A 24,143-nucleotide genomic window follows, 5' to 3' on the forward strand; every position below is an offset into this window, starting at 1 on the left:
TCTGTGATGAAGGCCCCAGCAACAGACTCATGTTCAGCGAGTTTGTTGTCCTCTTGTGGAGACCCACCGCCAGTCACCAGAGTAGCGGCATTATTTGAGGCCCGCTTGTTCTTTGCTCTGCGTTTCAGGTCATTCCACCGCTTGTAGCAATCATTAGCTGTGCACCTCACAAATACAAGGGCACTTATGCGGTCCGCAATGGTCTGCCAGTGTGCCCTAAGTTGACCAGGTGTGGTCTTGCACCCTGCAGTCACCATCATTTTGCGGCTATGTGCTGGGGCAGCAGATGACATAGCTGCCCCAGATCCACGTGGCTTGGTGACAACAACTTGCACCGCCACACGTGGCCTAGACTTCCTGACCTGGAAGTCAGCCAGGGAGTCATCCTGTGCCAGGTCAGGTGCCACAATGGGCTGGTCCAACAGGGGCTGAGCTGGGATGGTGTCAGCCACGTTTCCCTCAACCATGGGGGGGGCATGGGTGTCCCTGATTGTTCCTCCACACATTGGCGTATAGGGGCACCCTGCAAATCCTGGCCACGTCCGCGCCCACTACGCCCACCTTTTGAAGGTCGGCCACCTTTGCCTCCCCTACTGCTTGGTCGCCTCCCAACCATGGCACTGATGTTGTTGTGCGTATGGGAGTTGCATTAAACTATTGTCCTGGGCAATTGGGGGTCAAAGGGGTAGGATACCAGATGGTATTCGTACCCTAGTGCTCTAACAAGGCTGACTGTGACCCCTGGGGGAAGATGATGCCCAAAATCAAAAATTAACGTGCATGCAACCCCTCGTAGACCACGTGCATGAAAAAATGAACCCGCACTACGCTGTGGCACCCAGAAACACAAAACTAAGCATACGCATAATACACGCAGGCTACAATCACCTCTGAAGGGGAACGTGACACACGGGGCAAGCACAGTTGCTAAGTATGTGCAGAACTCACCGTCTGCCTGGAAAAAGAACATGAAAAATATGCACGTGTGCGCATTGGCAACATCCCCGCCAAAAGAAGAATTGTATGCTGTCTGAGGAGACAGGACAAAAGGAGAAGTGAACTCTGTTTGAGGAAACAGGCCCAACAAAAATTCAGAAAAGAGCTGTCAGAGGTAACAGGGAGTACGAACTAGAAACGCTGTGAAGTAATCGCGTGTGAACCGACAAGAAGTACAGATTTCACCCACTCGCTCTCCACGAAAAGCACATACAAGTAAACGGCGTCCTACACGTAGCTTTTAAAACGGCCCACACGTACACGTCAGATACGCGTGTACGCGGGTGCTTTCCTCCAATTACACGCGATGACACTCGGACGTGCAATTTTTCCACGTGTGCTCTGTCATCACGTGCTATGAGGGAAACGCCCGCGCGCGTTATGTAACTTACGCGCTTACGCGCTAAGGGCCTTTGGTCCAATGAAATCGCGTGCGTGTGCTGACGCGCTTATGCGCTAAGGCCCTTTCCTTGAATTACATGCTGACGTGCAATTTTTTCACGTGCCAAATCACTCCGTATCAAGCTGGCCACGTGAAAACACACGGAAGACCACGCTCCTGCCCAGAAGGCCGAATTACTGCCCCCCAAAGCCCGGAGCACACTCCCACCTGCCATCTGCTGCTGCCTGACTGCCTGCTGCCCACGTGCCCTGCCATTTGCTGCCTGCACGTCAGCCAGGGGTGTAGTTGCTGTGACCACCCCTGCTGGAACCGAAGACTCCCGACTGGGATTGCATCGCTCCACAGTCCAGCCCCAGGACCCAGTTGCCCACCAACTCCTGCCTCTGGGGTTGCCATGTCCAGCACAACACCATCTGGCAGCACTGGCAACCCCCAGCCAGAGAGGCAGAGGGCCACCAGCCTCACTGCCACCGAAGTTGGTGTCCTGGTGAAGCAAGTCCTGGGGCAGTATGATGCCCTCTTTGGAACTTTGCGCGGCGACAATGAAGGACGGACCAGGATCTGGATGGACATCGTGACTGCCATCAACGCAGAGGAGTTGGCAGTCCGCGACTTACATCATGTCAAAAAGTGCTGGGAGGACTTCAGGTCCAGGGCCCTCAACAAGGCCCGGCACCTCGCTAAGGCAGCGGATGCCAAGGGGCGCCGGGGCCAGCTGTCGAACCATCAAATGAGGGTCCTGGAACGCATATGCCCAGCGCTCTACGTCCAGATCCTTGAGAGGCAGACCCGTCTGGAGTCGAGCGGTAAGTGAACATGCATGTTGGTAGTATGCTGTGCGTGTCGTGGTGTGCCAGTAGTGTGCAGGTTGCACATGTGTTTATGTAGGGCCATGTAGGGATGTGTGTGAACATGGGCGTGAGGCTGCCACATGTGAGTCCTCTCAGTTGTGAGACACATTGATGGTGTATGTGTTGGTAAGCATGCTGGGCAAATGCAGGTGTGGGAGCACTCTTGTTTGAATTTCTGTGTATGTACACTGGCATGGTTGTGGCATGGATGGTGGTTCATAATGATGTATCTGCACTGTGTACATGTGATTGTATGTGTATCTGACAAGTGTGCAACTGTGATGCAACATGGATGCACGTGACACTGATATGTAGAAGGATGAATGGCAGATGTGACATGTATGGCAATCTCATCACTGCAACAGTTGGAGGAGATGTAGACATGCATGTAAGTGTGGTGGCGTGTGTGCATGTCTAGTGCACTCCTTGTGTTTCATGTGATGTCAGGCTCACCTTTGGCTGTTCATGCTGTTGTATGTGTATGGATGGTGCTGCCTGGTGCAATATTGCTGTTGAAATGTTCATGTGTGTGAGTTAAAATGACATGTGTGTCGTGGAGTGTGATGCCGTGTCTGTAGTTAGTGATGCAGTGCTTGGGCTGGGACAGGAGGCAGCACAGGCCACCGCAGAGGTGCCTGTGTGTAATCCTGTCCCCAATCCTGTGACTGCATCATCCCGCACCAGCAGGGATGCCTACGTCCAGACCGTTTTCAGGGAGGGGATCCGCTTACAACAACTGGCCTTCCTCTCCCTGCGGACGTGGCTATCCGGGACCGGGTGAGCCTGTCCTAGGTGGGGTGGCGTTGCGTCAACGGGCCATGCGGAGTGACCTGCAGTCTTTTCATATGGAGACTGCACGTCTTCTCGAATGGCTCATTGACCGCATTGACCTACTGGGACAGCTCACCAGGGCCGGATTCCTCCGTTTTCTGGACCTTGTTCCAACCCCCTCCTCAACTGAACCCCCTATGCCCCAGTCATACTCCATGCCATCTTCCCACCCATGTATCACCTGGGTACACTGTGGAGCTGCCTCTGACCCTGCGGCCAGGCTGGTGGAGGACACATCCCTGCCACAGTCGGGAGTCGGACGTCCAGCAGGGGTGGCACCTCAACAACTGCACCCCAGCCGGAGGAGGATGTGCAGGCAGCAAGAGCCAGGGCACAGGCAGAGGCACAGCAGCAGCAGCAACAAGGTGGGAGCCATCATGGCTCAGGGCCTTCGACATCGGAGGGGCATGCATCGGCGAGAGGGCAGGAGGACCCAGGACTGGAAGTGTCTTCCATGTGGCAGCAGTTAGGCCATGCTGTAGATGCGGAGCGGCAGCGGGCAGAAGAGGCACGGCTCACGGCGGTCAGGGCGGAGAACTCCATTCGGAAGGCCCTGAGGCGGGCCGAGTGCCTTGAGGCAATTCGCAGGGAGTTGGAGGAGAACATGTCGTCGTCCCTGCGAACCCTCGGGGCTATGGAAGAGGACCGCCTCCAGGACATTGAGCAGGAGTTCGATGATGCCCTGGCCCGGGACATCCAAAAGTGAGCCGTCGGACTAGCCCGCTGCCCTTGTAAATAGTTTTTAGAGTTAGGTTTCCTTTTCTTTTTCCTTTTATTTGTGGTCAATGGACAATGCCACACAAATTGGTATATAGTTATATTTTTAGGTAGTTTGTTAGGTAGGTTTCATTTGTTTGTTTGGGATCATGGACCCTTCACATCCTTGGACAATGGATTGTATATAGTTTCATAATGTATTCATTTTTTTTTTTTTTGCATTATGGACATGGAGCAATGGATTTATTTTTTACGGACAATGGATTGTAAATAGTTGGACTATGGATTGATTTCTCTTTTTTTTATTATGAACATGAAGCAATGGAGATTTTTTTTTACATTTCCTTTGGATTTGCGTTGTTGGAGGGTGACTTTGGACTGTTTTTCTTTCAAATTTTTTTGGATTGGTTATCATTTTCATTCAATCATCTTTTTCACATGTTTTTCATTTCATGTTTCATATTTTGGTATTCTTTCATTTCATTTGTGATTTTATGTACATAATACATTTTTATTTTTTAGTTCCATGTGTGGGATTCGCTCATTGTGTTGATGCATGTGAAAATGTGGGTTTACACAAGCAATGCCAACCAGTGTATGTGTGTGACAGACATGTGTTGATGTACATAGTTGACTTTTGGTTTGTGTCATGAGATCTGCATTTCACTGCTGGGGGGTGGGGGTGCAGGGGGACATGAGTGGGACATGAGTGGGTACTGCTGGCAGGTGCCCCTCAGTGCTGGGGGTAGGGCGTGCAGGGGGACATGAGTGGGACATGAGTGGGGGCCTGCTGGCAGGTGCCCTTCAGTGCTGGGGGGTGGGGGTGCAGGTGGACATGAGTGGGACATGAGTGGGGGCCTGCTAGCAGGTGCCCTGCACTGCTGGGGGGTCGTGGTGCAAGGGGACATGAGTGGGGGCCTGCTGGCAGGTGCCCTGCACTGTTGGGGGGTGGGGGTGCTGGGGGACATGAGTGGGGGCCTGCTGGCAGGTGCCCTGCACTGCTGGGGGTGAGGGTGGAGGGGGACATGAGTGGGACATGAGTGGGGGCCTGCTGGCAGGTGCCCTGCACTGCTGGGGGGGTGGGGATGCAAGGGGACATGAGTGGGGGCCTGCTGGCAGGTGCCCCTCAGGGCTGGGGGGTGGGGGTGCAAGGGGACATGAGTGAGGGCCTGTTGGCAGGTGCCCCTCCGTGCTGGGGGGTGGGGATGCAAGGGGACATGAGTGAGGGCCTGCTGGCAGGTGCCCCTCCGTGCTGGGGGGTGAGGGTGCAAGGGGATATCTCCACGGCTAGTGTATTTACGACCTCTTCACCCTAGGGTTATAGGCTCTTATATAGTGTTGTTAAGAGCCCCTTGACCCTATGGTGAAATTGTAGAGGTGCCTTCATATAGATAGATATATTAGTGTCCCCTTTAATGTAAGATTAAACATTGTGATACATCCTGATATAGTGTTCATAAGGGTCCATTGACCTTAGCATGATATATCGTCATGTAGTGTTATTAGGCTTCTTTACCCTAAGTTACTACCTCCTCATATTAGACCATTTGACCCTAGGGTGGGTGATACTCTGTAACCTTAAACATACAAATACATGTGTTAACATTAAAAAAGTTTGGAAAAGATGAGGATATGTATTACTTCACATATGACCCAGCAAGGTTATCACTATCTCTCTAACAAGGGGCCTAATCATTCTTGCCATACCAAAACCTGCCAATAATTTATAATAATAATTAGTAATTTATAACACGCAGGTTTAAATACCCAGAGGTTTCTAAACACGGACTCGGAGATCGAACATGTGTTGCTCCGCGTCATCTTGCTTCCAAGACGAGTGAGTGCGTTGCCCCTGAGCTATCCTCCGAGATCAATGCCACTGCCCTGCTCGGCTGACACTGGCCCTTGGCACCACATATGACATTCGCCCCTCAGGTGGTGGATGCCCAAGCTGAGGTGAGTCCACTGTTTTAACTTGGTCATGTCGCTTGAACATCAGCTGACAACAGTAAGAAAGACAGGACAGTGTGAACAGTGAGTACTAATTCATTAGCACACATACCCTCTGTGTACCCTCACATGAACACACGTGAACCGAATGTGGAGTATCCGACTCAAGATGACCCAACTCAAAACAGATCTTACTTTGATGGATTTCCCCTAACTGGCTACTTGTAGTATTAACGAAACTTGAGTACTGAAGGCCATAATAGTGTGTGGATGAGTGTAATGTTGTGTGTGTTGCAAATTATACTATAGGCAGTATGATGTACAACTTATAGGCCCTTATTACCAGTTTCCCAGTATCCTGACGGTAATTCCTGCGGGATACCGGCAAACTGCCCCTATCGTTACCGGCACCTGATATCCCGGATTACCAGGATATTTTCCAGGTATTCACAGTATTACCGGGATAGTCTTGGTGCGCGGAGCGGCAGTAAATCCCCATTCCATGGAGTTCCATAGGACACCAAGTTCGGGATTGCTGGAATTACCTGCATCAGTTATACCGGTGCCGCCATTCAGCATTTGTTTGCCAGAAGGGGCCTTGTAAGAGGATTCAATTCAGCACTACAGCCAAGTCAACGCCTAGTCTAGAATACTGAATGAAAACCCTTATTGATATATCTTTATGTCCAGTTCATGCATTCTGGATGACTACCCCTATATAACACCCCTCTCTTGGAATCCTCCTGACCCCACTGAGCCAAGAAGTAGTTCTGTTTTGCAAGTTAAAAGGTTTATTTGAGAACTTAAACAATATATATATATATATCACACTTTATAATAAATTAATAATTGAATATCACACTTAATCTGATCAGTAATCAATAATGGATAGTCTGGCACTAGCACGCTTCTGTATAATCAATGATGAGTGGTTATAGGATGGATAAGATAGCAACAATACTTTTATGGTTTCAAATGGATGCAATGTGGAATGAAATGCAGTACAGAAAATAACTTGATAGGATTTCAGCAAAAGACAATGTAATCACTTTCTTGGACAATTCACCCCCCCCCCCTTTATGCAATGCAAGGAAAGGGAAGGAAGGCACACAATTCTCAGAAATGCAATTCAAACGTAATTCAGTTCACCCAGCAACTTAGACTACAGAAGTTGAAAACACAGGCAAAATGCTTTGATATGTGCTGGCAATGGAGTGAAAATATGTTAAAATGCTTTTAATTCCCTCTAGCGGTTTAGGGTGAGTGAAATCAAGTTAATATTAGTCCAGGCTCACTTTAGCAAGTATCTAGGGTGTAACTAGCAGGTTAAACAAATTTTTGGCAACTGAAAGGCAAGCAGCAGCAGATTTTTACACGTGGAGAAATTTGCAAATCGCGGCAAATTCGCGAGTGCGTTTTTCAGGATTGCGGCAAGACTATAGGGAATACAAGCTACGATTCTCAGCTTTCAGAGGAAAGTTACTGCAAGTCTCTAGCACAAACGGTCACGGAGATATGAGCGATTAAATAAAGGTCGTTTTTCAGATTTGAAATTTTAAAGTTCAAAAAAAGACAAGTGCAGCTTGCAACTAGAAAAGGACAGGTGACAGCTTTGCAAATGACAGGTGACAGTTAGGAGGCAGTTCTACTTAGATTAAAATAGCTTGGATTCTATTATTTTAACTAAGAGATTGGTTCTGCACAGTTTTCTAGGTACTCACACTATATTCTTGAGTTAAATGGGCCTCGCCACGGATCTGGTCAGGTTTTAGACTGGACTCGGGTCTCTGCACTTCACAGTGATCTGGATCAGCTCTGCTCTCTCTCTGGTTCTGGAAATTTGATAGATTTGAAGTCTCTATGTCTGCTCTCTGAAGGTTGAGGGAGGTAAAGTATGGATTTTCCGGCAGAGCTTCCAGCTGCAAATGGATTTGAAGGTCCCTATCTGTCCTGTCTGTCTGCTTTTATGTGTTTTCAAAATGGGTGTGTGTGCAGCATCACTAGACCCTACCCCTCTCCACTTATCATTGGCCAAGCTTTCATTTCTCCCCTGATTGGGGGAGCTAGGTTGTGTCAGAGTGATGTCATTTTACAGCCTGCAGAAAGTCCACTCCTCCTGTCAACTTGCACACAAATCTAGATTTGAACCAAATACATATTTGCAGAGGTACATATTGTTTAAAATTACATGCACCCATCATGCATTACAGGAGGTATACCCTGTTCAAACTCTGCTCTTCCTGAGAGCTTGCATTCAGAAATGGCAATATTTTGCACTTTTTAACTGGTTTGCAATACCGGACATTACCCCAAATTTACACACATGTGCGCAAGGAGTATGGACATTAATTGATGAAGTGTCAGATTTTTCACATGCACACATTTTGAGTAATATCCTCTTTTCCGCTAAAACCCCCCTGAACATACCACCGGTTCTAAAAACCTCTTAAAATGTGGGCAGAAAAATCACAAGAATTATGGTATCATTTATAAAATGTTCACATGTCTGCTCTATGAATGATCCATCTTTTTAGAGTTATGTTCTGGCCCCAAAGGGGTGTGGTTTTCCCCCAGCACAAGGTTGAATTTCTGGTTTTTCCAGTTCTGCCAAGCCAGCTTGCTCTCACAGGCAGTGCTCCTCCCCTTTGCTTCAGGAGGAAGCTACTTTTACGACATCTGCAATAAACCTTCTGCCTGAGTCAGGAGAGGGCTTTGTTCAGAGCTCCTGTATTCTGTGGGGGCTCCCCTTAATTCAATTATCAGAGAGATGGCATATCCTTAGTGTGGCCAGCAAAAGGCAGATAGGCCTGGGAACACAGCTGTGACTCAAGTTTCATCTCCTGTCGGGGATAGCTGGTGGGCAGAATTCAGTTCCTTAAGCCAGGTTTCAGATAAAATGTCACTTTTTGTTCCCCAGTTTAAGTCAAGACAATTTTTTACATATGCAGCTAGAATACTGATTCTAAGTTCAAAACTATGACATTTAAACAATTGCAACCCATGTGACACTCAAAAGTAGGTCACTAATTTCTTTTAAACATTTAGATTTTTTAGTGTCTTTCAGTCCAAATTTACTTAAACTGCTGAAATCCACAGCTCAGCCAGTCTTGTTATAAACCTTCAAGTCACTTCAGAATATAACTTTACATTGGATCCACCTCTCAGTAAGTCTTTCTTTGGCATGTTTTGGGTTCATTTATTCAGTTTTCTACAAAAAAGTAAAATCTGGTGGTTTTAAAACGCCGGCTTTCTGATATTGGTGAGTACTGGTACTGCACCCCTTTTTGGGATTTAAGAAAATGAATTCCCAACAGTTATGGGTTTGCTTTTGGCAATCAGCATTGCCACTCCCAATGGTTTCAGACTACTGGGTGGGTAGTCCAATGGTGGTTTTAGGCGGTGTCCTTCTGTGCCCATAACATCGGCAAAAATGAGTGGCAGCCTATTCTTCATGCATTTCCCTGTGCATTTTCTGGGAAGCTCTGGCCATCATGATGTTTTCATGTCAGTACTACACAGTTTTGAGGTAGGGCTCGGATGCATGGGTAAATACATCCCACAAGCCCCCCTTCTTGCGATGGCCATTCTATTTCACTAATGGGACTCGCAAGACCTGGGATGTTTCCTCATCTTCTTCCAATAGATGGCACAGTTCAGCATCTTTTTCTCCATCCGGTCGGATCGATCGGTTCTCCTCGCCGGTCCTGATGGGAATATTGGGCGGTACCCGGGCCCCTTGCGTCTCTGCTCCCGGTCTCCGGATCGTCCTCCTTGTCCCGTCTCCAGGTTTTCTTTCTCCTAGGACGACAAAGGAAGAGCGGCAATACCTATTCATAGACGTCTTTCCACCACTGTTGAGATAGTGGGGCAGCATATGCATTTCATCATAACGAAACATTACATTCTTATTTTGAAAAAAAAACAGTATAACTAAGAGACAGTTTCATGCAAATCACAATATTTTAGAGACTAGATGTGGTATGTTTTATGGTTGGAACTGAATTAATCTGAGACAGTACCCGCTAGGATTCCAGAGGATTCCTCCAGTTGTTGCAGAGTGTGCCTGGGATGGCAACATTTCAACTGGTTTATGTGGACCCACTTGTCTTCCCCCGCTGCCAAAGGATCTTTGGGGATGTGGATTTTGTAGGCCACAGGGGAGATCTTGTCGATGATCTCAAAGGGTCCCTTCCATGTAGGCAAAAATTTGCGCTGCTTGGCCTGGTTCCTTTGGAAGTTGTATAGATAGACCCGGTCCCCCACCTGATATTCCTTCCTGGAAGTTTTCAGGTCATAGTTGGTCTTCATGCTATCAGATGATCTTTCTAGATTCCGCTGAGCGTAAGCAAAAGCATGTTGGAGGTGTTTCCTTAAATTCTCCGCATACTCATGAGTAGTGGAGGCATTTATCAGTGTCTGCTCTTGGGTCCTGTAGAGCAAATGCTGAGGAAGCACCATCTTGCGCCCAGTCATCAACTCAAATGGTGACATTTTGGTTGCAGATGAAGGGGTAGATCTGATGGCCATTAGGACCAGAGGTAATCGGATATCCCAACTTGGCCCAGAATCTGCCACAAACTTTTTTAAGATGCTCACAATTGTCCGGTTATATCTCTCTACTGCCCCAGAAGAAGCTGGCCTATAAGCAATATGCAACTTCCTTTTGACCCCCAGTATCTCCCACATCTTTGTCATTACTTCACTGGTGAAGTGGCTACCTCTGTCTGACTCAATCCTTTGAGGTAGACCAAATGGGAAAAGATATGGTTAATCATCACGGCAGCTGCGGTTTCTGCCTTGCAATTTGGGGCTGGGAGACATTCCACCCACTTAGTAAAAAAGCATGTCACAGTCAACATGTACTTATTCCCCCTAGCAGAGCGAATCACAGGGCCTAAAAAGTCGATTTGTAAATCTGACCGTGGCAGTGTCATCCCCCGCTTTTGGAGAGGCGCACGGTGCGTGAGGGATGATGGCTGAAATTGTGCACACACAAGACACCCCTTCAAGTATTGGTTGAGGTCCTGCCCCATGTGTGGCCAGTATGCAACCTCTCTTAAGATTTCCAATGTTGTGTGAAACCCCCTATGACCGGCGGTGGCCGCATCATGGGCGTGACTTAACATCAGGCTTCGGAATGAGGTAGGAACCACCCACTGATCGTGGCCAGCTTTGGATTTCCTTACCAGCAAACCGTCTTGGATTAGGAACATTTTTGGACATTTCATCAACACTCTTAGGTCCTCTTTCCCAATGTAATCGGTATCCGTCAGGGGAAAGTTCTCAGGGTCCTCAAGGTGTTGGTAAAACTTACCAATAATTGGATCCCCCTTCTGAGCTGTAATCAAATCAGCATCAGGGGTCTCCTTACTCCATTGTGCAATTGAAAGGTCGTTGTGAGCATTTGTCTGGGACCTAGTGATAGCAGTGACCTGGATCTCCCCCAACAGGGACTCAATCTCAATTAGATCCCCTTGGATGGCCCCGGTTTTGGCCAGCTGATCAGCTAAGTCATTTCCAGTTTTGTCTGGTCCCTCTACTTTGGAATGACCCTTGATCTTTTTCCAATAGATGGTCATCTCATTCGAGGTGACCAGATCATCAATGTTTTGGATCAACTTCCCATGTTTCAAGGGTTTGTTATTAGCACATAACATGCCTCTGGTTTTCCAATTAACCAGGTGCTCCACGAACCCGTTCCGTACATAATCCGAATCTGTGATTATGACCAGTTCGCGGAGTTGATGCTGGACAGCAGTGAGGATGGCCTGATGCACAGCCATCAATTCTGCCACCTGACTACTTCGGGGACCAATTTTGTATCCAGCGGAGGGTTCTGGGGACTCATTCACCCATGCATTCCCTACGCCGGCCACCAGTTCTTTCTCCCCGTTGTTGTCAACATGGTACGAGCATCCATCCACATAGACAGTGGGCATTCCCTCACACTTGTCCTCTTCAAAGACTTTGTGTGGGGAATTAAGGTATGCCTCCGTGTTGTCCTTGATTTTTAGACTTTCGTCCTCGAGACAGTTTTCTCTGGCACAATCATGCAAGTCAGCCAGACCTTGCGCGAGTGGACTCTTCTTGTTATGGCCATATCTGACCTCCACAGGAAAGCCTTGCATTGACAGAAATCAGGAAGTAATTCGGGAATTACTCACATTTCCGGCCCGGATTCTGTCACTTTGGAGATATTGCAGAGGCTGGTGTGGAGTCTCCACTATGATGTGTTCCCCCTGGATAAACGGGCGGTAATTCTTCAATGCCCACACCGTTGCCAGGGGTGCCTTCTCACAATCGTTGAATTTTTCCTCCACAGAGGATAAAGTTTTGCTCCCATAGGAGATTACTTTATTGACCTTGTCATGCTTTTGGTATAATACTGCCGTCAAGCACGTATTAGAGAACCGTGTCTCCAGGAAGAACTCCTTGTTTCTGACAGGGTAAGCTAGGCAGGGCGCTTGTGAGAGGCTTCTTTTGAGTTATCTTACTGCCTCGGATTGTTCTGGACCCCATTCCCACTTGACCCCCCCCTTCAGGAGATGAATCAGGGGTCTGGTGATCTCTGCGTAGCCCTCAATGAACTTTCTGCTGTAATTAGTCAGTCCAAGGAGGCTCCTTAGTTCCCGCAGAGTTCTGGGGTCTTTCAATTTTTGGAGGGCTTCCACTTTCTTTTCCTGGGGACAGAGACCCTGAGGAGTAATCTCATGCCCCAAGAAATTAACACGGGTTCTACACCACTGTGCTTTCTGAAAGGAAAGTTTTGCTCCGGCGGCCCTCAACTGCGTCAGAACATAACGGATCTCCGCTATGTGTTCCTCCACAGATGAACTTTTGATGAGGACATCATCTACATAAGCCAGGTTACCCCTCGCACCCAGGTCGGGCATGGCCTTATGTAGGAAAATATTGAACTCATTACCGGAGTTGAGGTATCCGAAAGGGAGTCCGGGTCCATGTGTATTGCTGGCCCCCAAAGGTAAAAGCCAGCTTGTATTGGTCCTCCCTACTGACAGGCACGGTCCAGTATCCATTGGTCAGGTCTATTGCAGTGAATACCTGTGACCCCTGGATCTGGGCCAGCCCTTGGTCAATGTAGGGCAGAGGCCATCGGGAAGTATGGACCCGTTTGTTGAGCTCCCTAAGGTCAGCACAGAGTCTCCACTGGCCGTTCGGCTTCAATATTCCCAGCACCGGATTATTGAAGGTGCTGTGGACTGGACGGATTATTCCCCGGGACTCAAGGTTCTTAATTATTTCAGTAAGGGACTCCATTGATGCGAGAGGCAAGCAATATTGCTTCACAAACACAGGAGTCATGCCAGGGTCCGTGGGGATGTTTGTTGTGTGGATGTCAGTGCGACCACAGTCATATGAGTCTACCGCAAAGAGATCTTGGAAATCCAAGAAAACTTGTTTCAACTTTTGCTTTTGTTCCAGAGTCACACAGGCATCAGCTAGGTTGACCCTCTCTTCCACCATCTGCCTGAAGCCTGGAAAGACTTCTGGTTTGGCTATCTCCGCGGCCTCCTCCAGCTGGGTGGAGAAGTCCCTGGTCAGAGTGCTGATTTGGACCGGAGGCTTCAGGTGGGAAAGGCAGCCCTCATGGACCTGGAAAATCACCTCATCCCTCCTGAATTCACAAGTCACATCTTCCTTACCATAGGGGCAGGAAGTGTACACCAGGAAGTTCCCCCCATGCCGGGTAAAGATCCTGTCTGGTGTTGCGCTGTCATCGCTGTCACTGTCAAAACAGTCCTTGGAGATTGGCCCTAACAGTTCATTTCCAAGATCAATGGAGAAATGCCGGTCATCAACCGCCATTCCAATAATGGTGCCTGCGGCTAGAGTAATACTCTTTAAGTCGCTGTTATCCACCTCTATTGGAATGGTGTCATGTTCTATGTTGACTAATGGAGTTGGGTTTACCCCCAACCCTTGCTGTTGGAGAGAAGCATTTAGATGTATGTAAGCATCAGGGTTTTTCAACTCTTGTCCCCTTTTAACTTTCACTTCCAGGGAGAATTGTCGGGTCCTTTCTGGGATGGTGACTTCCTCTTTAACCTGAATTTCAACTGCATAAGGTAGCAATTGAGCTGACCTAAATGCCTTTTCTGGATCATCAAAGCCCATGGGATTATCCGCTAATCGGGACCAAGCTTTGAAGTTTATTAGGTCCAAACTAATGGCAAAGCGATTGAGAATGTCACTGCCTAAGTAAAAGGCGGCAGGGACGTCTCGCACGACCCAACAATTGTGGACTATGCTCTTGTTGCCAATGGAGATTTTGAGCATACACCTGCTTGGCAGGAGATGTTTGGAATTGGGTGCTTCCAGGTCCATTTCCCATTTGTCTATCAGTTTGAATGTGGGAATGGCTGGATCTTTTGGGAGTTGGCGGAACATGGCTTCGCTGATGAAGCTCTTACCGTTGTTCACACACACTCGAGCGAGAACAGAGTCCTTCCCATCATTTAATTGGACGGGGATGAACAACTGCTCTCCAATTTGCTGAATATCAGCCAGGCTCTGAGCTGATTTCACATCTTTCTGGACTATAGGAGTGGGAGTTTCTGATTGTGGATTAGTAAATAATTTCAGGGTGTTTCCTTCCAGTGTGGAATACCACCTTAAACTGGAAGGAAGGTTGATTTTCAGAAATAGAGAGGACCCTCCACCACCAGTCTGTCGTCCTACTGCTATTACTGTCACGTCTGGAATCTGGTTGTTCTGGAAGTGAAATTCTACTTGGTCAGATTTTTGTTCAACCATGTGGCAGGTGCCGTTTAAACTAACATGGTTGACACTCTGTTTTAATTTTTTTGGTCGGCTAGTCTGGGTCCAGAGGACCTTGTTTACACAATCTATTAGGGGTGACAACCTTCTCAGGAGGTCATTCCCTAGTAAACAAGGGGTGCCCTCTGGAGTCACAACTATGACCGGGTGTTTCAACTTGTGTCGCCCAATTTTAATGTCCAAGTCTGCCGTCCCCTCGACGGGAATTTCCTTCCCGTCAAAGTTCTGGAGTTGTCCAGGAAGTGAGGTGAGAGGAATTTGGTAATTCCCTCCCCTTCCTGCATTCAGTTCATCAAAGGCCCTTCTGGACAGAAGGGTAGCTTGAGATCCAGTGTCCACCAGTGCCAAAATTGTACCCTGCCCCTGTACTTGTACCGGAGCATTGTATCTTCCCTCCTTCTCCTCAAGGGGGCACAGATAATGCACATTTTTGGACAACTGGTGGGCTAACTTTCTGGTTTTAGACATTGCAAGAGAAGAAATTTGGGCAGAATTCTGTGGAGAGCCTTGGGAATCTGAAAGAAAAATTTGGCAACTGGAGATCAGAGCCAGTGTGGGTTCCCCTGGCTCTGGTTCCGGGCCGCCCCCCCCTTTTTGGAGGCAGTCACCAGGATGGGTTTGAGCCAGGGGATTTTCTTGCTGTTGGTTCTGGGATGAGATGGTGGGCGGCGGTAGCTCAGCCTCCACATCTCCCCAGTCTGGATTTGCATCCCTAGGGACCCATTTTTCTTTGGGAGGAGTTCCCCCCTCTCTGAAGGAGAAGATCCTTTTCCCAGGATCCTCTGAGGATCCCTCTCCCTCAAATTGGAAGATCTGTACCTCCTCCTCAAACTGAGTCTGTTTGGGTCTTTTGTTTCTCCTACCCCCCCTCTGCTCCTTAGGAGGCAGACTTTCAGGGGCAAGAGATTTTGTTTCCGGTTCCTGGGTTTCCAGGGGCTGTTTACAAGTGAGGAAGGAAGCTTCCTCCAAGGCTTTACACCCCCCCTCCCCTTGTGCCTCCTCCCTGGGAACCGGTGTGTTATCGGGGTGCTGCCCCCGTCATTGTTCTGGAGCACCAGGTCCAGAGTTGGGTGCATTCTGCGCCGGCATGCCGATCTGAGGGTTCTGCTGAGCCCTCAGTATGTGACCCAGATCCCGCGCCATGTTTTGAACCTGGCGCTCTAACTGGGAAACCCGCTCAGGCTGATACGGGGCCCTGTTTTCTCCCCTGGGCTGATCCCGGGAAGGGTAGCTATCCCTTCTCTGGTAGTACCCCGGGTTGGGAAGATTTGGGTACCCCTCCACCCTTGGCCTCCCCTCTCCCGGATTCAGTGGTCTGGGCTCAGGGAATTGGGGAAAGAAGGATGGATGGTTTTGGGGCTGAAAGTCGGGTGGATATCTGGGGAAAAAGTTCTGCCCAGGGTTTGGAGAATTTCTGCCCTCCTGTGGGAAGTTAGGAGGGAAGTTCCCTGGGTTAGGTGCTTGGCTGGATCCCCCCCCTTGGGCTGGAGGAGTCCACACATAACCCAGGATGGGTCGATTTCCCTTGTAACAGGGACTTACATAATCAGGAGAGCGAGGGACCCCATTTGTGGGGCTGCCTCCTTGGCTCCCTGTCTGTGACTGACCCGAGGACCTCCTGGGCCTGGCATTATTAGATGCAGGTAGGTTTTTAGGCCCCCCCATCTCCAAATCCAAAACGGGGGTGACCTTTACCTCTGCCACCTTGGCAGCAGCAGGGGTGCTGTTGGCTTTGGGGTTTTTCTGGGCATTACTTTTGCTATCTACCGGTTTCTGCACCTCATAGATCCGGGTAGCCTGTTCAATGACCCAGTCTAAAGATCTTTTCTCGTGAAAATCCCTCACGAGCTGGGTCATTATATATTTGGGCAAGGCATGGAAAAAAGTATTAACAAATTCTCTGCTGTCTGTGCGCACCCTTCTTGTGGTCTGTGCAAAAGCACGCTTTAACTCCTGCACAAATTCTTGTGGGGCCTGATCCTCCCCACATTGTAAATTGTAGGCTGTCTTGCGAGCCTCTTGAGGATTTCTGTGAACAGAAAAATGTTTCAAGATGGCCGCCTTATAGGTGGACCATCTTAAATGATTTTGGTCCTCCAGCCCCGCAAAGAAACTGGAGTATTCCGGGGAGAAGGTCCACTTTACATATTGAATACAGCTTTGGCTGTCCTTCAAATGGAAAGTCTCCATCATTTGCTCAAACAACTCTAAGTGCTCCCAAAAAGAATACTTAGCGTTCTTATGGTAAGGCGTGATGACGCTCCTGATCGCCTTAATCTGCTTTAAGGGGTCCTTAAGTAAGGCCCTTTTTGCCTTATTGGCCTTTTTGGTTCGGGTAACCCTTGTCCATTCATCCTCTGACTCAGAGGCACTGCTCCCAGAGGTTCCTGTCTGCTCTTCCAGGTTTTCCCGGATTCTGCCAGCCTGGGAATGGCTGGCAGAATGTGGGGACCTGGTCTCCTGTGTCCTGCGCAGTTCAGAGGAGTCTTCAGATTCCTCCTTGCTGCCAGGATTTGATGGGTACCCCCTCCACTGACCTAACTGGGCAGAGGTTTTCAGGATGCCCTTAATGGGCCTACTCTCCTGGGGTTCCCCACTGAACTGTACTGTACTTGGGTGCCCATACCCGGATGCCCACCCCTCCATTCCTGGGTGGTACTGGCCTATGAGCCCCATACTTTTAGCTGGATAGTAATCTGCCATCCCTGTGGCCCTGTGCGCATGTGCGCCAGGGGACATGGGGGTGGTAGAGTCCAGGGACTGGGAGGTATGAGGGCCTCTGGTACTAGGGCTCCTGAGGTTATGCTCCGGAGTTTCCATTTCCCAGCGAACCTCATCTCTAGCCGCCCCTGCTCCCTGTTGCAATGCAAGAGCCTGCATTTGTGCCTTCAGTTCCTCAGTTAAGGCCTTACTAGACTCTATCAGTCTCTCCTGCATCGCTACCTGTTGTTGGAGCCTATCATTGTGTTGACAGAGGGCCTCATTTTCCCTCTGTGCTTCCTGATTGGTCCTGGAGCACTGGGCCAGTCTTTGCTGCAGGAGGGTTACCTCCTGAGCTGTGTCCCTATTGGCCTGCTCCTTTCTTGCCAGAGCATCTTCCACCTTTCTGGTGTGCTCTACCAAGTTCTGGTTTTCTTTTTGGAGGTCACCCAGCCCCTGGAGGGCCAGGTGATTTTCTTCAATTTCCTTTTTTAAGTGGCAGACTTCCTGGCCTAAAGTGTCTCTTTCCTGACTGAGAGCCTGCATCTGTGCCGCCAGGTCATCCCTCTGCCTTTGAAGGGCACCAGCTTTCCGGCGCTCTTCATCAAATTCTGCCTGGGTATCCAGGTCTTTCAGAATCAGTTTATTGCTTTCTGCCTTTTCCCTATCTAGGTGGCCTTGCAGGGTGACTACCTGCTCAGCACATACCCTGTTGAAATTGATCTGTTGCTCCAACTTTTTCTGGTTCTGCAGTAAGGAGTCCAAACTGTCTTGGTGCTCCTTCTGCAGGGCCAGAAATCTGGTAACCTGGTCTGTCTTTTCCTGTTGTAGGATGCCCATATCCTCTTTTATTTTAATGATATATTGCATACTATCATTTTCTGACTCCTGGCTCCTCTGCAGCCTCTGCTCAGAAGAAGCCAGATCAGATCGGGCCTTCTCTAACGCCATCTGTTGCCTTTTTGCCAGATCATGGCCTTCAGCACATTTATTCTGTATGGCTCCCATATATAAATATAAATATGCCGCTATCCTAACAATCTTGTCGTGTTCATCTTTGGCCTTAGGAGCCATATATAGTTCACTCAGGGCCACATGTAATGGACCCTGATCTCTCCATAAGTCTGACCCTGTTTCAGTGGCCTGTCGCGCGATGGCCTGCACCAGGCATCTTGGCCCTGCTCGGCCCATTCACCTCTCACAAATAGTTTATGTAAGAAGTACTCTCTGGCTATTTTCATATCTACCAAGGTCGTCATTCTAGAGATTGGTCTCTGTCCTGACTTACAGAAGTTTGTATTTTATTTTTGCAAAACAGACCTTTTCCTAAGAGCGTTCCTTTGAGGAGTGCTTTAAAGCGTAACACAGCGTGGTGATCCGACCGGATATGTGTATCTGGTCAGCTGGCACGCTGTATTAATCTGCACAAATGGTAGATCTAACCCAAACGTCCGGCACGAGCCCCCAATTTGTAAGAGGATTCAATTCAGCACTACAGCCAAGTCAACACCTAGTCTAGAATACTGAATGAAAACCCTTATTGATATATCTTTATGTCCAGGTCATGCATTCTGGATGACTACCCCTATATAACACCCCTCTCTTGGAATCCTCCTGACCCCACTGAGCCAAGAAGTAGTTCTGTTTTGCAAGTTAAAAGGTTTATTTGAGAACTTAAACAATATATATATATATCACGCTTTATAATAAATTAATAATTGAATATCACACTTAATCTGATCAGTAATCAATAATGGATAGTCTGGCACTAGCACGCTTCTGTATAATCAATGATGAGTGGTTATAGGATGGATAAGATAGCAACAATACTTTTATGGTTTCAAATGGATACAATGTGGAATGAAATGCAGTACAGAAAATAACTTGATAGGATTTCAGCAAAAGACAATGTAATCACTTTCTTGGACAATTCACCCCCCCTTTTATGCAATGCAAGGAAAGGGAAGGAAGGCACACAATTCTCAGAAATGCAATTCAAACGTAATTCAGTTCACCCAGCAACTTAGACTACAGAAGTTGAAAACACAGGCAAAATGCTTTGATATGTACTGGCAATGGAGTGAAAATATGTTAAAATGCTTTTAATTCCCTCTAGCGGTTTAGGGTGAGTGAAATCAAGTTAATATTAGTCCAGGCTCACTTTAGCAAGTATCTAGGGTGTAACTAGCAGGTTAAACAAATTTTTGGCAACTGAAAGGCAAGCAGCAGCAGATTTTTACACGTGGAGAAATTTGCAAATCGCGGCAAATTCGCGAGTGCGTTTTTCACGATTGCGGCAAAACTATAGGGAATAGGAATGCAGGTTCATTTAAAAGCTACGATTCTCAGCTTTCAGAGGAAAGTTACTGCAAGTCTCTAGCACAAACGGTCACGGAGATATGAGCGATTAAATAAAGGTCGTTTTTCAGATTTGAAATTTTAAAGTTCAAAAAAAGACAAGTGCAGCTTGCAACTAGAAAATGACAGGTGACAGTTAGGAGGCAGTTCTACTTAGATTAAAATAGCTTGGATTCTATTATTTTAACTAAGAGATTGGTTCTGCACAGTTTTCTAGGTACTCACACTATATTCTTGAGTTAAATGGGCCTCGCCACGGATCTGGTCAGGTTTTAGACTGGACTCGGGTCTCTGCACTTCACAGTGATCTGGGTCAGCTCTGCTCTCTCTCTGGTTCTGGAAATTTGATAGATTTGAAGTCTCTATGTCTGCTCTCTGAAGGTTGAGGGAGGTAAAGTATGGATTTTCCGGCAGAGCTTCCAGCTGCAAATGGATTTGAAGGTCCCTATCTGTCCTGTCTGTCTGCTTTTATGTGTTTTCAAAATGGGTGTGTGTGCAGCATCACTAGACCCTACCCCTCTCCACTTATCATTGGCCAAGCTTTCATTTCTCCCCTGATTGGGGGAGCTAAGTTGTGTCAGAGTGATGTCATTTTACAGCCTGCAGAAAGTCCACTCCTCCTGTCAACTTGCACACAAATCTAGATTTGAACCAAATACATATTTGCAGAGGTACATATTGTTTAAAATTACATGCACCCATCATGCATTACAGGAGGTATACCCTGTTCAAACTCTGCTCTTCCTGAGAGCTTGCATTCAGAAATGGCAATATTTTGCACTTTTTAACTGGTTTGCAATACCGGACATTACCCCAAATTTACACACATGTGCGCAAGGAGTATGGACATTAATTGATGAAGTGTCAGATTTTTCACATGCACACATTTTGAGTAATATCCTCTTTTCCGCTAAAACCCCCCTGAACATACCACCGGTTCTAAAAACCTCTTAAAATGTGGGCAGAAAAATCACAAGAATTATGGTATCATTTATAAAATGTTCACATGTCTGCTCTATGAATGATCCATCTTTTTAGAGTTATGTTCTGGCCCCAAAGGGGTGTGGTTTTCCCAAAGCACAAGGTTGAATTTCTGGTTTTTCCAGTTCTGCCAAGCCAGCTTGCTCTCACAGGCAGTGCTCCTCCCCTTTGCTTCAGGAGGAAGCTACTTTTACGACATCTGCAATAAACCATCTGCCTGAGTCAGGAGAGGGCTTTGTTCAGAGCTCCTGTATTCTGTGGGGGCTCCCCTTAATTCAATTATCAGAGAGATGGCATATCCTTAGTGTGGCCAGCAAAAGGCAGATAGGCCTGGGAACACAGCTGTGACTCAAGTTTCATCTCCTGTCGGGGGTAGCTGGTGGGCAGAATTCAGTTCCTTAAGCCAGGTTTCAGATAAAATGTCACTTTTTGTTCCCCAGTTTGAGTCAAGACAATTTTTTACATATGCAGCTAGAATACTGATTCTAAGTTCAAAACTATGACATTTAAACAATTGCAACCTATGTGACACTCAAAAGTAGGTCACTCATTTCTTTTAAACATTTAGATTTTTTAGTGTCTTTCAGTCCAAATTTACTTAAACTGCTGAAATCCACAGCTCAGCCAGTCTTGTTATAAACCTTCAAGTCACTTCAGAATATAACTTTACATTGGATCCACCTCTCAGTAAGTCTTTCTTTGGCATGTTTTGGGTTCATTTATTCAGTTTTCTACAAAAAAGTAAAATCTGGTGGTTTTAAAACGCCGGCTTTCTGATAGTGGTGAGTACTGGTACTGCACCCCTTTTTGGGATTTAAGAAAATGAATTCCCAACAGTTATGGGTTTGCTTTTGGCAATCAGCATTGCCACTCCCAATGGTTTCAGACTACTGGGTGGGTAGTCCAATGGTGGTTTTAGGGGGTGTCCTTCTGTGCGCATAATATCAGCAAAAATGAGTGGCAGCCTATTCTTCATGCATTTCCCTGTGCATTTTCTGGGAAGCTCTGCCCATCATGATGTTTTCATGTCAGTACTACACAGTTTTGAGGTAGGGCTCGGATGCATGGGTAAATACATCCCACAGCCTGCTTCCCCCACCGGCAAACATGTGTTTGGACAGTCCAGTAAAATTGCTGGCGCGTGAATTACCAGCAATTTTACCAGCAATTTTTCCAGGCCGGCAAAACTGTAATGTCCCTATAAAGTGCCAAATACGTTTTCAAGGCAGCTTTCTGACTATCATTCCAAAGTATGATTGTACGCAGACGGGAGAAGGACTCACCTTAATTGAGCACCACAATGAGGTCTCCACTCGTCGCTGTCTTTCTTAAACTCCCCCCCCCCTCTGCACCATTCCATATAACTTACAATAGTACAGGAGGATGGCTCTACCATTAAGTTCTCGCCTCAGACATAGGGCCAGCTTGTACTTTGCAGGATCGAATCCTGGGTAGGGCCAATTTAGCCCTTCATCCTTCTGATAATTGAGCACCATTAAAATGGGTACTGATAACAACTGTCATTAAAGCGCATAGAAAATAAATGATCTGGTATGAAGCTCTATAAAATAAGAACACACAATAGTGTGAATTCAGAACATGATGACATCATGCTAGAACAAGATGGCAATGATATCTTGATGACCAGGGCCAGCCGCAAAGCCCCATAACCACGCAGAAAAACGAATGCTTTACTTCCTTTGCACTTTATCTACTTAACAGAATTGTTTTAATAGTTTTTTTTTCATAACGTGCGTGCCTAATACCATATCTGAGTCCAGTTTGTTTCAGGATTAGCACCTCTTTTGCTCTGAGTGGTCTTGCTTCCTAGACCAGCACATTGCCCCTGTGCTATTCTACGTTCAGAAGTGGGTTTTGTATACCACTGATTGTGGAAAATCTCTGATAGATGGCACTAGACTGCAAGGAGGAAGGCATATGTGGCGTCCAACTCCAGGCCTCGAGAGCTGGAATCCTGACAGGTTTTCAGGATATCTGTCATTAATATTCATGAGGAAAAATGTGCATACATTTAGAATCATTGTATGCAAATTTATCTCATGAATATTAATGTGGGGTATCCTTAAACACGGCGTGGATCCGACTCTCGAGGCCTGGAGTTGGACAACCAATTTAGTGTGTCCTTGCTTTGAACCAAAATGAACAGACTTAAGAACCCCCCCCTTAACCCTCCCCCACCCCCCCCAATGTCTCCGCACCAGGAACCAGCACTGGATCTAGGGAGTAAAAACATCAGTGCACTTCTCTCAGGTACCCTGCTGCTCGATCTGATTCAATGGCTCCGGGGACACATTACTCCAGTCCTGGGCTTTGATTTTACTTTAGATAATTTTAAGGGACCCAAGACTAAAAAAAAACTAAAAAAAACAAATGCATTTGATGAAGTAACGAAATCCCAGGACTGGGCCACAGAGCAGCCAGGAACACAGGTGAGCTGATGTTGTATTTTCGGTAGCAACTCACAGTACACAATGCACGCACGCACACACACACAAGCACAAATGCACACACATGTGCTGTGTTCAGATTCTAATATACAGTATGTGATAGAGAGGATGGCGGTGGGTCTGTGAACGTGTAATAAGGAGGGTAGCAGATAACCCACAGAGAAGTTTTTTTTAAAAACAAAATCCCATATTTACATTTTGGGGAAATGGGAAATAACACGATTTGCCCAGAATCAGAGAATTCTTTTAGCTCGAAAATCAACCCTGGCGGCCTTTCAGCTCTGATGTGAGAAGCATAGTCACTCTGCGATGTCGCGCTTCGTCGGTGTTATTTTACTAGCCTTTATCGCTAGACCTCACATTGTTTTGGGAGCTACATACTGTGCCATGGTGCATAAAGTTTTTCAACTGGAGAGTGAAGCAACTGCAGGGCTGTTAGTTTACTGTACAAGCCCTCCTTCCGGACGCTGCCCAAACTGCCCATAGCTAATTCGAATCCAAGCACAGTTGACTCAACCCATCCCAGGTCTATAAATTGATTACCATTAAGTTGGGTGATAATAAGCGCTATTTGTAAAGCGCTATGCTGCTGGAGGAATACGCCATGCAGCCGTGTACAACATATGGTCGCCTGCAATATCTGTATAAAAGCCTGGAAATAATGTTCTTATCCCAGGCTAGTAGTGACATCACAACTGTCCTGTAACAAGAAAATAACCCCAGAACGCCTCTGTAATCAGTTATTACGCTTCGGTTGTGACCTCACAATGCCTGCTGCCTGAGCCAGCACAGAGCAGAACTCCAGCTGGCACTGCTGCACTTAAAGCCCTGACAAGCTCCTCAAATCCCGTGCTTGCAGAATCGTTTTCTGTGACACTTTACAGCCATTCAGCACAAGGCACTGTTTATGGTAGAATGTTTAATTTGTGTACCGATGGAGTTTAACACACAGGAGCACGAATCTGCATGTCATGACTTATTTCAAAGCACAAAATGAAAGCATTTTTATTAAACTGCTTGAATTATTTTTCTGTAACACATCAGGAGCTGCATTTTTGCTCTCTTAAATCCAAACAGATTCTATATTGA

Source organism: Ambystoma mexicanum, chromosome 6p (genome assembly GCF_040938575.1).
Source record: "Ambystoma mexicanum isolate Mex_15411 chromosome 6p, UKY_AmexF1_1, whole genome shotgun sequence".
Lineage (NCBI taxonomy): Eukaryota > Metazoa > Chordata > Amphibia > Caudata > Ambystomatidae > Ambystoma > Ambystoma mexicanum.